Below are 11,193 nucleotides of genomic sequence, written 5' to 3'. Positions count from 1 at the left end.
GGAATGTGTTTCCCCGGCTTCTGGGGAGAATCTGTGTCTGCCTGGCCAGCTCGGGGCCTGGGGCCCTCGTGGTAGGGAAGCGGGGACACGGGTGGAGGCAGCAGGGCCGTGGCTGAAGGGCTGGCGAGGGGCTCAGCCTCCAGGTTTCCTCCTTCCATGGAGTGGGGGCACAGTGGGGAGGACCCGCCTGCTGCCCTGAGGGACAGCCCCACTGTCAGGGAGCACCCCTGCCCCGTGTGAAGGACTGGCAGGGCTGCGTGCCCGCGGGCTGGACGGGCTCCAGCTATGGCCCTGAGGCTGGAGGTCCTGGCTCCCAGGTTCCCGTCTGAGTCTCGAGCTGGGGACTCTTCAGCTGCAGTTTCCCACTCAAAAGTGGTCGACCATCTCTGCTCATCACAAGGGCTACATTCCTTACCTCTTGAAGTAGACAGGCCTTTAGTGTGAATTTCCAGAAAATCACATTTCCAACCTCAAATCTATTTGGGGAGTTATGATCATGTTTCCAGCTGCAGATCTGATCAGAGAATACGGGCTGGCCAGAATACACGTGTTCCCCTTAGAGCACTGTTAAACACTGAGGCCTTGACGTTTTATTTACTGAGGCAGCCCCTTCCCCAGACACAACTGTTGCGTTAGCAGGTGGGCCGGCACAGACCCACACCTTGCTTCTCACGGCCAAGGACCTGAGCTGAGGCTGCGTGCAACGCGGTCAGGCCCCGTGTCCCTGGCCCACCTCTCTGCTTGTTCTTGGCAGGACTGCGCCTGGACTGAGGCCCCTCAGGGCTCTGAGGGGAGAGAAAGTCCTGGCAACACTCCCGGGGGGTCTGGCTCTATGTCTGCCCCCAGATGGGTCGCTGTGTCCAGAGGCACGCGCTCTTGGCACATCAGGCTGGGGTCACAGGAAGGCGGGCCAGGCCGTGCTCCCTCAGCATTTGCCGAGGGTCTCCATGGATGGGGCTCTGTGCCTGAGGGTGCTCAGCACGTCCCTCCCCCACGAGATCCTAGGACCCCCCAGTGGTTTAACCAAGGCCAAGTGTCCCCAGGTGAGCAACATCATGGTGAACAGTGTCCACACCCCAAATTCTCCATTAAACCAAGAAAGGAAATGACTTTCAGGACCAGAATGGGCTGGGAGTCGCCTGGACTTCATCTCAGAGCTTGTCTGGTCCTGTCTCATTCACAGGCGAGGGAAGGTTACCGAAGTCTCACACAGCTTGGAGTGGTAGAAACCGCAAAGCTTGGTTTGTTTTTCTTGCGTCAGGACTGACTGAGAGGAATGAAGATGGACACAGGAGAAAACAGGGAAGGACGTGTGGCCACGGCAGGGGCTGCCCTGGGAGCCCGCCCAGCTGCTCGCGGCCCCCAGCGGTCCTTCAAAGCCCCAAACCTCAAGAACAGGAACTGCAGGAGCTAAAAATAGATGTGTTCTGGGTGACAAATGCAGCCATCTTCTCCAACTTGAGTGATTCCAGCTCCGTTACGATCTTTCATAAGCCATAGCTGCCAGCACTTTACCCTTTGGCATGTTTGCGGATGGATCGCCCTGAGCCCCCTGCTCTCGCTCCCTGTGGGATCCAGGGCTGAGATAGCACATGAAGTGGGGACCGTCAGCTTGAGGCCTGGGAGGCACAGGGAACCTGCCACATCCGGGAGCTACAACAGGGCCTCTTGGGGAAAACTTACCACCAGGCAGTGTCTTGGGGGACCTATAGATAGGTGTGACTGTGCAGGTAGACAGGTGTGGTTGTGCAGGTAGAGTGTGGCTGTGTGAGCAGACAGGTATGGCTGTGCAGGCATTTGGGTCACTGGCACACACTTCTTTTGTCATACACGGGTCTTGGCTCAGCGTGTCTCCTCCAGGGTGGGGAAAGCCAGCCGCAGCCCCCAACCCCTGGTGAGCCAGCACCTGGCCAGGCCGCAAGCCCCTACAGGAAGGTGAGAGGGCTGTGGAAGCAGAGCCAGCTTCCCTTTCACTGGTTGGAGTGGGGGTAGTGAGAGGCCGAGGCCCCCACGGGCCTCCTCCGCCCACCCGCAGGCCGCCCTCGCCCTGGCTTTGCTGACTTGCTCTGGCCTACTTTCCGCGCACACCTCGCTCCGCACGACCGCATTGCTCCGAGGCTCCCTGATGCCTCCTGACATCCCTGTGCCCCTGCCGAGCTCCGCGGCCTCCCCCAGCCTTTGCCCCAGTTATGAGGCGACAGCTCCCTGAGGAGCAAGGCCTGCAAGGAAGACTCCTCTGTGTCTGAGGGGACGGGAAGTTCAACGTCGGACGTGTCACTGTCCTTCAAACACTCCTTGGACGCGGCTGGGCCTCGGGCGGGGCCAGGTGGCCTGGGCTTGCTCCGCCTCCCGTTTCCAGGGCTCCCACGAGGCCTCTGCACTCCAGCCGCTGCGCACAGCCTTCCCACCGGTCCCCAGGCCGCCCGAGGGGCCACACCTCCTGTGGGTCCCCTGACCGAGGGCCCTTTTTCCTCAAGGGCCCAGGAGAAGCCCCGGTGACCAGTGAACCTGCTCTGCAACCACAAGCTCGGTGAAGACAGCAGAAAGGCTGCACTGTGATGCCCTGCTTGGGAGGCTGTGTCCACTCTGCTCAGCGGTGGGGCAGACACTCAGGTTCCCGCAGGACCGGGGCCCGACCCGGCCTGCCCTATCAGGGGAGCAAATGTGGTCCAGAAATGCACGGGCCACGGAAAGCCAAACCAAAGCATGGCTTTCTTTACAGGGAGTGAGCGTGTCCTCAGCTGGCGGTGGACACACCGGACCCAGGCCCACTGGTGCCAGGCTGCTGCGGGGACACTGCCAGGCGTGATGCTCACGGCCATAGTGTTGGGGTGCAGTGGGGGCCCTGCCCCGGTCTGGGCTAGCCCCTCCGTTGGGGGGCAGTCAGTGCACCCACAGAGAGGAGGGTGCACCATCCACAGAGAGGAACCCAGCCTGGGAGGAGCGCCCAGTGCCCGAGCCACAGGTGACTGTGGGCGCCAGCTCGGGGCGTGTCCTGGGGGGACATGCCCAGTGTGGCTGTCCCTCTGAGGGCTTGGGACCACGGAGTCCCTGAGGTTGGGGCCCCTGCTTCTGCCACAGGCTCCCCTGGCCACCATCTGTCTTTTCTCTGGGACAAAGCATAGCCCCGAGAGTGACAGCTTCCTGTGTGTTCATGTCCAGCCTGAGTGGGGTCCTTCTGTGGACACACCTGCACCCCAAGCGCCCAACTGGGACCTGTCGGATGCTGAGAGTGTTCTCTGATGGGCTGGTGTGCCGGCCGCAGACCCCAGGACACATCATCGCCCCAGCCTCTCCTGCAGGGACATCTACAGGGCAGACCCAAGGGCGGGCTCCGCATTTGGATGAAGGGAGAGAAGGGTCCTTTCTCACTGAAACAGGCCGGAGTGGTGGGCCCTGGTCACCTGGTCTGCCGTGTCCAGAGGGTAGGCCATGACTGCAGGACAGAGAGGTGGGGTAACTCTGGGATCCTCGTGGGAATGGGACCTGGTGACTCAGATGCTGAGGCCACATCCCCCCCCCCCCCCGGGGGAGGCTGGACTGGGGTCTCAGGGGCAGGTAATGGGCCCCATCCTATGGGATGCCCTCCCATGATGTCATCGCAAGTGTGATATCATCAGCCTGTGTGACATCACAATGGAGCAGGCGCACAGTGAAGGGCGATGCTGACAGGGGTGAGGGGACGCTCCTCGGGCTGGTTCAGGTGTTTCTACTGCCCTTCAGATCGCTCCCTCCCCTTGCGTCCCTTCCTCCCCCCATGGTGTAAATTTCCCCACTTGTTATCAGAAGTGGGAAATGCAATTACTAGGTGAGGAACTGTGAGTAAAAATCTTCCTTGGAAACAGGCCAAGGGTGCTGATTCCAAGTCTGCTCTGGGTATAAAGTTTTACTCTTTGACAGCAAGGTAACAAGTGTTGACAGGAAGTTGCTTTTTGGAAAGACCTACGTGAAGAATGCTGGAAAGTCCTCTAAGTGTTCCCACCAACTCTTAGCTGGACACCCCCTGCCGCCCCCACCTTCCCGGCCAGCTCCGAACCAAGCGGTGGGCCCTAACCTGATGGCAGGTGATCGACGCCCTGGGGATGCCTCTCATCCTGCAGAGGCGTGTGCGTCCCTGCAGGTGAACTGGACGGGGGTCTGCTGGGGCCCCAGCTCTGGGCTCAGCTTGCAGTTCCTGGTGCCTGGTTGGAGCCCTGAAGCCCCTGCCCACCCCCACCACCCAAGCACCATGTAGTGAGGCTCCCAGAGCCACCTCAGGGCAGGAATCGGGGTCAGCATCACAGGACAGAGACCAGGGCTGAGAGGACAGGGGGCTAGTCCCTCCCAGCCCACAGCCTGCCACCCACCGGGTGACGCTAAACCCAGCCATCCAACACGTGCTGCCTTTGAAACTGCCAAAGCACTTGTCACTTAGTTCACGTTAACTGTGGACACTCATGTGTCCCTCCAAGTGGTTTTCAGGGACCCGTCCTGGCCAGGCCGGCCCCTCATGAGGACAGGCCCGGTGCTGAGACAGACCCCCTTCAGGGTCAGTGGCGCCAGGACGTCCATGGCTGACCCGCCCTTGCTGGACACCAACATGTCTTGGGAACATCATGGCATCACCAAGGCTCCAAAGGCAGGGCCCAGTATTTGAAGGGTTGCCCTGCTCGCCTATTTTCCTGTATTTGCTGTGGAGTGACTGGAAAATTCCCCATCCGTCAACACCTACGAACCAGAGATTATCAGAACCAAAAATAAAAGACGCCCCACAGCTTTCCAAGGAGGCGCTGTGCAGTGATTGAAGGCTCCCAGCCCTCCTCCAACGGCCCGGCAGGGCCTCCAAGACAGCCAAGCAATTAGAGAAACAGTTCAGTTGGGAGGAAAAATACCCAATGCTGCTAGCTTTAGACGCCTCTCTTTTGTCAAGTTGGATACTGGCCATGTTATAAAGCTGAGCATGTAGATTTTAGAAGGAAATGCGACAGCCCACTGGTTCAAGAGTGATACCAGGTCCTAGAAGACAAATGTTATGAAACACATAGAAAGAGCCCTCATGATGTATCATGCCATAACTCCTTCCAAATATAGCCAGCACATAACTGAAAGCTTCCCAGAGTCACTACCTTCATCACAGGAGCAGACGTGCCCAGGTGGGCACACCCCGACAAGGCCAGAGCTTCGCAGGGTGTCCTAGGGCCCAGAGGCCACCTCGGGTGCGGACCCTGCTCTCACCCTCAGCCTCTGTTCCCGAGGAGATGGAGGGGAGGGTGTGGGGCCCCTGCTTGGCCAGCGGATGCACCTGCTCTGCCCTGAACAGGGTGCGGCTGGAGGGCAACGAGGCGGGTGGTTGCAGAGCCCAGAGGGAGCAGCCCCGCCCCTTACGGAGTGTCAGCATGCACCCAGGGGGCTGCCCACGGGGAGATGCAGAGGACAGTTCTCAGGGGAGGCCCCAGGGTGCCGGGCCATGGGCCGGGACGGATTGGTGGGTGGGGGTGGCAGAGCCCAGAACGTGGCTGCAAACCGAGCCCGGAGCATGCCGTGTGGTGTGTTCAGCCAGGGCACAACGTGTGCCTGTGTGCCTGTGTGTGTATCTGTGTGTGTGCCTGTGTGTCTGTGTGTGTACCTGTGTATGTATCCGTGTGTGTGCCTGTGTATGTATGTGTCTGTTTGTGTGCCTGTGCCTGTGCCTGTGTGTGTGCCTGTGTGTATCTGTGTGTGTGCCTGTGTGGGTGTCTGTGTGTGTGTCTGTGTGCCTGTGTCTGTGTGTGTGTGCCTGTGTGCGCATGTGTGTGCATGTGTGTCTGTGTGTGCATGTGTGTGTATGTCTGTGTATGTGCCTGTTTATGTGTGTGTGTGTGTCTGTGTACGTGTCTGAGTGTGTGTGTGTCTCTGTGTGTGTATGCCTATGTATGTGCCTATGTCTGTATGTGTCTGTGTCTGTGTCTGTGTATGTGTGTCTGTGTGTGCCTGTGTGTATGCCTGTGTGTACCTGTGTCTGTATGTGTCTGTGTGTGTGCCTGTGTGTCTGTATGCGTGTGTGTCTCTGTGTGTCTGGGTGTGTGTGCGTGGGGGGTGTCATTTGGCTCCAGAATCCGGACATTTGCTGTCTGATGAACCGTAGGCTGGTTCTTGCATGGAAATTGTGGGAAAGGTCTAGGAAGGCCAGCATGGTTCAGGCCTGACTGTGGCCGTTACCACAGTGTCCTGGTGCTGAGCATCACCTGTTTCCCCAGGTCACGGCTCAGAGCGAGACCCAGGAGAGCGAGTGTCTGCAGTAAGGGTCACGCCTCTATGTGGGTTGCAGATGGATCTCACACTGTGATCACGTTACAGAGGGGTTTCTCTTCATTCTTAATGTCTGCTTAGTCTGTGTGGAAGTGTAGGTGAGCGCACTAAACAGAGCTGAAAATCAGCAGAGACGGCGTTGTTTCGTCTGGTGTCAGGGTTGACCCGGGTGAGCGGGCTGCTGCTGGTCTGTAGGGGGCAGCTGCACCCGGAGCCTACGGGACCGGTCTCTGGCACCGCCCTGGCCTGGGGTTCATCGTGCCAGCTCCCAGACGACTCATCCGCGTGCAGCCAGGTTCCAGAGGCTGGGCCTCCCGTCTCTACACCCTGGGCAGCTCTGCGTTGATTTGATTCTACAAAACGAAGGAAGATGCTGAAGAGGTCATAAACGGACCAGCAGAGCCGAGGTCTCTCCCCAAACAGGCCGCAGAGCATCACTGATGACGAACCTTGGCAGCTTAACGTCTGCGCAGGGAGATGCAGGCGGCCTGCATGGCTGTGCTGTTATTAAAATGAATGTTCTGAACCAACCATGAAGCAACGTATCACAGGAGATGCATCGGTTCCTAACTGCTGTCCTGGAGGTCAGTCATCACGGCCGCCTGGGTCAGCACCCCAGGTCCAGCAGGGTCAGGCCCCCTTGGCGGAAGGGGCTGTCCCATACCGTCGCCCCATCACCAGCTCAGCTTCGCCGGCTCACACATTTTCTAACACGTGTGTCGAAGGGTATGCTGTTGGTGAGAGCTGCCGGCATCCAGGGATGCTCCTTGGGCTGGCATAGCCAACACAGGGGAGGAATTTCAAGTGAGAGCTCAACGCCAAGCTGTCTCCAGGGCCCACTTGTTTGCTTGCCCACTCGGCACTGCCGGGGTGACTCAGCAGTGGAGAGGAGCGCTTGTGGACCTGCTCGGAGGGTCAGGGCCCCCACTGCCCCAGCCCTGCCCCGGCCGCTGGCCTGGCTGCGTGTGGCCAGGTCCAGGCACTGTTCTCCTCTCGGTGCACGTATGTGTTTACAGTGTAGCAAATACAAACGCAAACAGCAGTTAAGTTCATAGGTGTGTGGGTTTCGTGTGTATACTTTTTCTGATGCAGAAATGAAACTACTGCTAAATACATTATACTTACATATATATAAATATATATATGGCCTGACCGTGAGTCCCAGGGGCTCCCTTCCCTGCAGCACACGCAGGAAGCCAGACTGTCCCTGACTTCAAATCTGGGCCTGCTTCTCTGGAACACGTCCGTCTCAGGGGAGCTGCAAGGGCCAAGAGGCTGCTGCCCAGAAAGTGCTCTGGAGCTCGGTCTGGCCCCTCAGGTGGCATGTTACCCACTGACCTCGTCAGCTCGCGTTGTTGTGCAGAGCTCAAACTCCAAGGTCAGATCCTTAGGGGCCTTCATCTCCACTCAGGTAGTCCTGTTGTTGCCAGGCTGCGGCAGGCACTCAGCTGTTAGAGGTCGGAGCCTGAGGAAGCCATCATGTGAATACGGGGCTAGCCCACATGGGCCGTGGCATGCGCGTGCGTGTGTCTAGAGGGGGTCCATAAGTTCTCCAGGGTGAGGCATGCATTGAGGTATGTCCAGCGTGGTCACAGACACTGCTGACCTCAGGCCCAGGGGCCCCATGGGAGGCAGACAGCAGGCAGATGGCTGCCGGCCAGTGGGTCTGCAGCTGGAGGTGCAGGGACCACAGAACAGTCCATCTACCTCAAAGCAACTGGCCTTGTTCTGTGCATCTTTAAGACTCAGACTGAGCAACTTTGTTCATAGCCTTGTCACTTTTTATTACAGAACATTCTGAACACACGCAAAGTAGGCAGAACTTGAGATTTTCTTTTGAAAATAGCGCTGACCTTGCACCCCTCCAAGTCTCAGCTCTCCCGCTGTGCCTCGTTCTGTCCAATGCAAACCCCAGCATCATGTCATTTATCATAAATATTTCAGGACATTCTCTTAAAAAGGGGGCTCTGCAAAGAGGTGCACTTCACCTAAGTGAACAATATTCATCTATATCTCACATCTGTTCATGTTTAAAGTTTCTGTTGTCATGCTGTCTGTCTGTGCATGTTCAAGTTGTGTGAATTAGAATCCAAACAAGCCCAAACACCGGGATTGGCTGACATGCTTCAGTCTTCAAACAGCGCCACGTGCCCTATGCTCCATCTCTCTGGCTTTTCCTGAGAACTACCTTTTGAAGGAACGAGGGTGTCTCTCCGAGTCTCTGGCAGCCTGCCTTCGTTAGTTATTGGTGAGGAGACACAGAGGAGACATATGCGCATGCCACTAAGTGAAATAAGGCAATCTGAAAAGTCTGCCCTGTGTGTCCAACGTCCAACCACAGGATGTTCTGGAAAAACTATGGACACAGTCATATGGAGCAGATCAGTGCTCTAGGGGCCAGGGAGGGAGTGATGAACAGGGGGGCACAGAGGATTTTTAGGGCAGTGAAAGCCTCTGAATGACCCCATTGTGATGGATACGTGTCTTTACACATCTGTCCAAACCCACAGAATGTACAACATCCAGAGGGAATTTTAACATGAGCTGTGGACTTGGGTGACAATGTACTGATGTCCGTCATTTGTACAAACGTCCTGTCCGCTGGGGAAGCAGAGGTGGGGGAGGCCGTGTGCAGGGGAGATGCACAGAAAACCTCTGAACCTTCCCCTCAGCTGTCCTCTAGGCTTAAAACTGCTCTAAAAATTAATTCTATAAAAACAGTATGTTTAAGAAACTAAAAAAAAAAACAAAAACACTTTGAAATGTTATTGCGGGTGGACTCAGTGGTCTGAAGCCATTTTCCTTCTCCATCTTTCATGATCGATGTTGTAGTCAGTGAGCGGCCAAGGTGTGTCCGACTCTGTGACCCCATGGCGTCCCAGACCCTCACCATCTCCCAGAGTTTGTCCAAGTTCATGTCCACTGAACTGGTGACGCCATCCAACCATCTCATCCTCTGCCGCCCTCTTCTCCTTCTGCCCTCAGTGTCAGTGTTAAAAGATCACCATCAGATTTATCTTAAAAAGCCAGGCACATGACAGGAAAGCGCCGTAAGTGCTGACTGTGACTGTTACCCTGCGTGTCTTTTGTTCCCTTTTTTTACTTGAAAAATTTCCCACCTGGGCAGCATTTTTTTTAAAGCAAGATTTTTAGTATTTAGTTTTTGTTGGCTGTGCTGGGTCTTCCTTTCTGTAAGTGGGCTTTTCATTGCGATGGCTTCATTGTTGCAGAGCACAGGCTCCTGAATGCACTGGCTCAGGAGATATGGCACATGGGATTAGTTGCCCCAAGGAACGTGGGATCGTCCCAGACCAGGGACAGAACCTGTTGTCCACTGCACTGGCAGGTGGACAATTAACCACTGGACCACCAAGGAAGTCCCGGGCAGCAATTTCAAAATGGAAACGTTTTATTTAGAGACCAGGCTGTGCCTCTCAATGTGTCTGTGCACACACGACTCATGTGAGGACGAACCGCTGGGAGGTGTCAGGATCCAAGAGAGAGAACCGCGGGGAAGGAGTGAGGTTCCAGGAGAGAAAACCGCGGGGAGGGACTGAGGATCCAGGAGAGAGAACCGCGGGGAGGGAGTCAGGATCCAGGAGAGAGAACCGCGGGGAGGGACTGAGGATCCAGGAGAGAGAACCGCGGGGAGGGACTGAGGATCCAGGAGAGAGAACCGCGGGGACGGAGTCAGGATCCAGGAGAGAGAACCACGGGGAGGGAGTCAGGACCCAGGAGAGAGAACCGCGGGGAGGGACTGAGGATCCAGGAGAGAGAACCGCGGGGACGGAGTCAGGATCCAGGAGAGAGAACCACGGGGAGGGAGTCAGGATCCAGGAGAGAGAACGCGGGGAGGGAATCAGGATCCAGGAGAGAGAACACGGGGAGAGAGTCAGGATCCAGGAGAGAGAACCGCAGGGGAGGGAGTCAGGATCCAGGAGAGAGAACGCGGGGAGGGAGTGAGGATCCAGGAGAGAGAACCGCGGGGAGGGAGTGAGGATCCAGGAGAGAGAACCGCGGGGAGGGAGTGAGGATCCAGGAGAGAGAACAGCAGGGAGGCGTCAGGATCCAGGAGAGAGAACGCGGGGAGGGAGTGAGGATCCAGGAGAGAGAACCGCGGGGAGGGAGTGAGGATCCAGGAGAGAGAACCGCGGGGAGGGAGTGAGGATCCAGGAGAGAGAACGCGGGGAGGGACTGAGGATCCAGGAGAGAGAACGCGGGGAGGGAGTGAGGATCCAGGAGAGAGAACCGCGGGGAGGGAGTGAGGATCCAAGAGAGAGAACCGCGGGGAGGGAGTGAGGATCCAGGAGAGAGAACCGCGGGGAGGGAGTCAGGATCCAGGAGAGAGAACCGCGGGGAGGGAGTCAGGATCCAGGAGAGAGAACCGCGGGGAGGGAGTGAGGATCCAGGAGAGAGAACCGCGGGGAGGGAGTGAGGATCCAGGAGAGAGAACGCGGGGAGGGAGTCAGGATCCAGGAGAGAGAACCGCGGGGAGGGAGTCAGGATCCAGGAGAGAGAACGCGGGGAGGGAGTGAGGATCCAGGAGAGAGAACCGCGGGGAGGGAGTCAGGATCCAGGAGAGAGAACGCGGGGAGGGAGTGAGGATCCAGGAGAGAGAACCACGGGGAGGGAGTCAGGATCCAGGAGAGAGAACGCGGGGAGGGTGTGAGGTTCTCGGAGAGAGAACAGCAGGGAGGCGTCAGGATCCAGGAGAGGACGAACCATGAAGAGGCAGTCAGGATACCAGACACCTGAGCATCTGGTGGACTTTTGGATCCAGCTGTATCTGAAGCTACACCTCACTTCTTAGACGAGTTCGTCAATACAGGAAGACAAGCCCAGTGGAGCTGTGACCGTTACTTACAACTGTTGCACGTGAGGATACAGCCATAGCCAACCCTCGCCTTTAACCGTTGATTACCCCAG

Source organism: Odocoileus virginianus, chromosome 22, assembly GCF_023699985.2.
Source record: "Odocoileus virginianus isolate 20LAN1187 ecotype Illinois chromosome 22, Ovbor_1.2, whole genome shotgun sequence".
NCBI classification, from domain to species: Eukaryota; Metazoa; Chordata; class Mammalia; order Artiodactyla; family Cervidae; genus Odocoileus; species Odocoileus virginianus.
The sequence above is the reverse complement of the archived record's forward strand: the minus strand, read 5'-3'. Positions refer to the sequence as shown.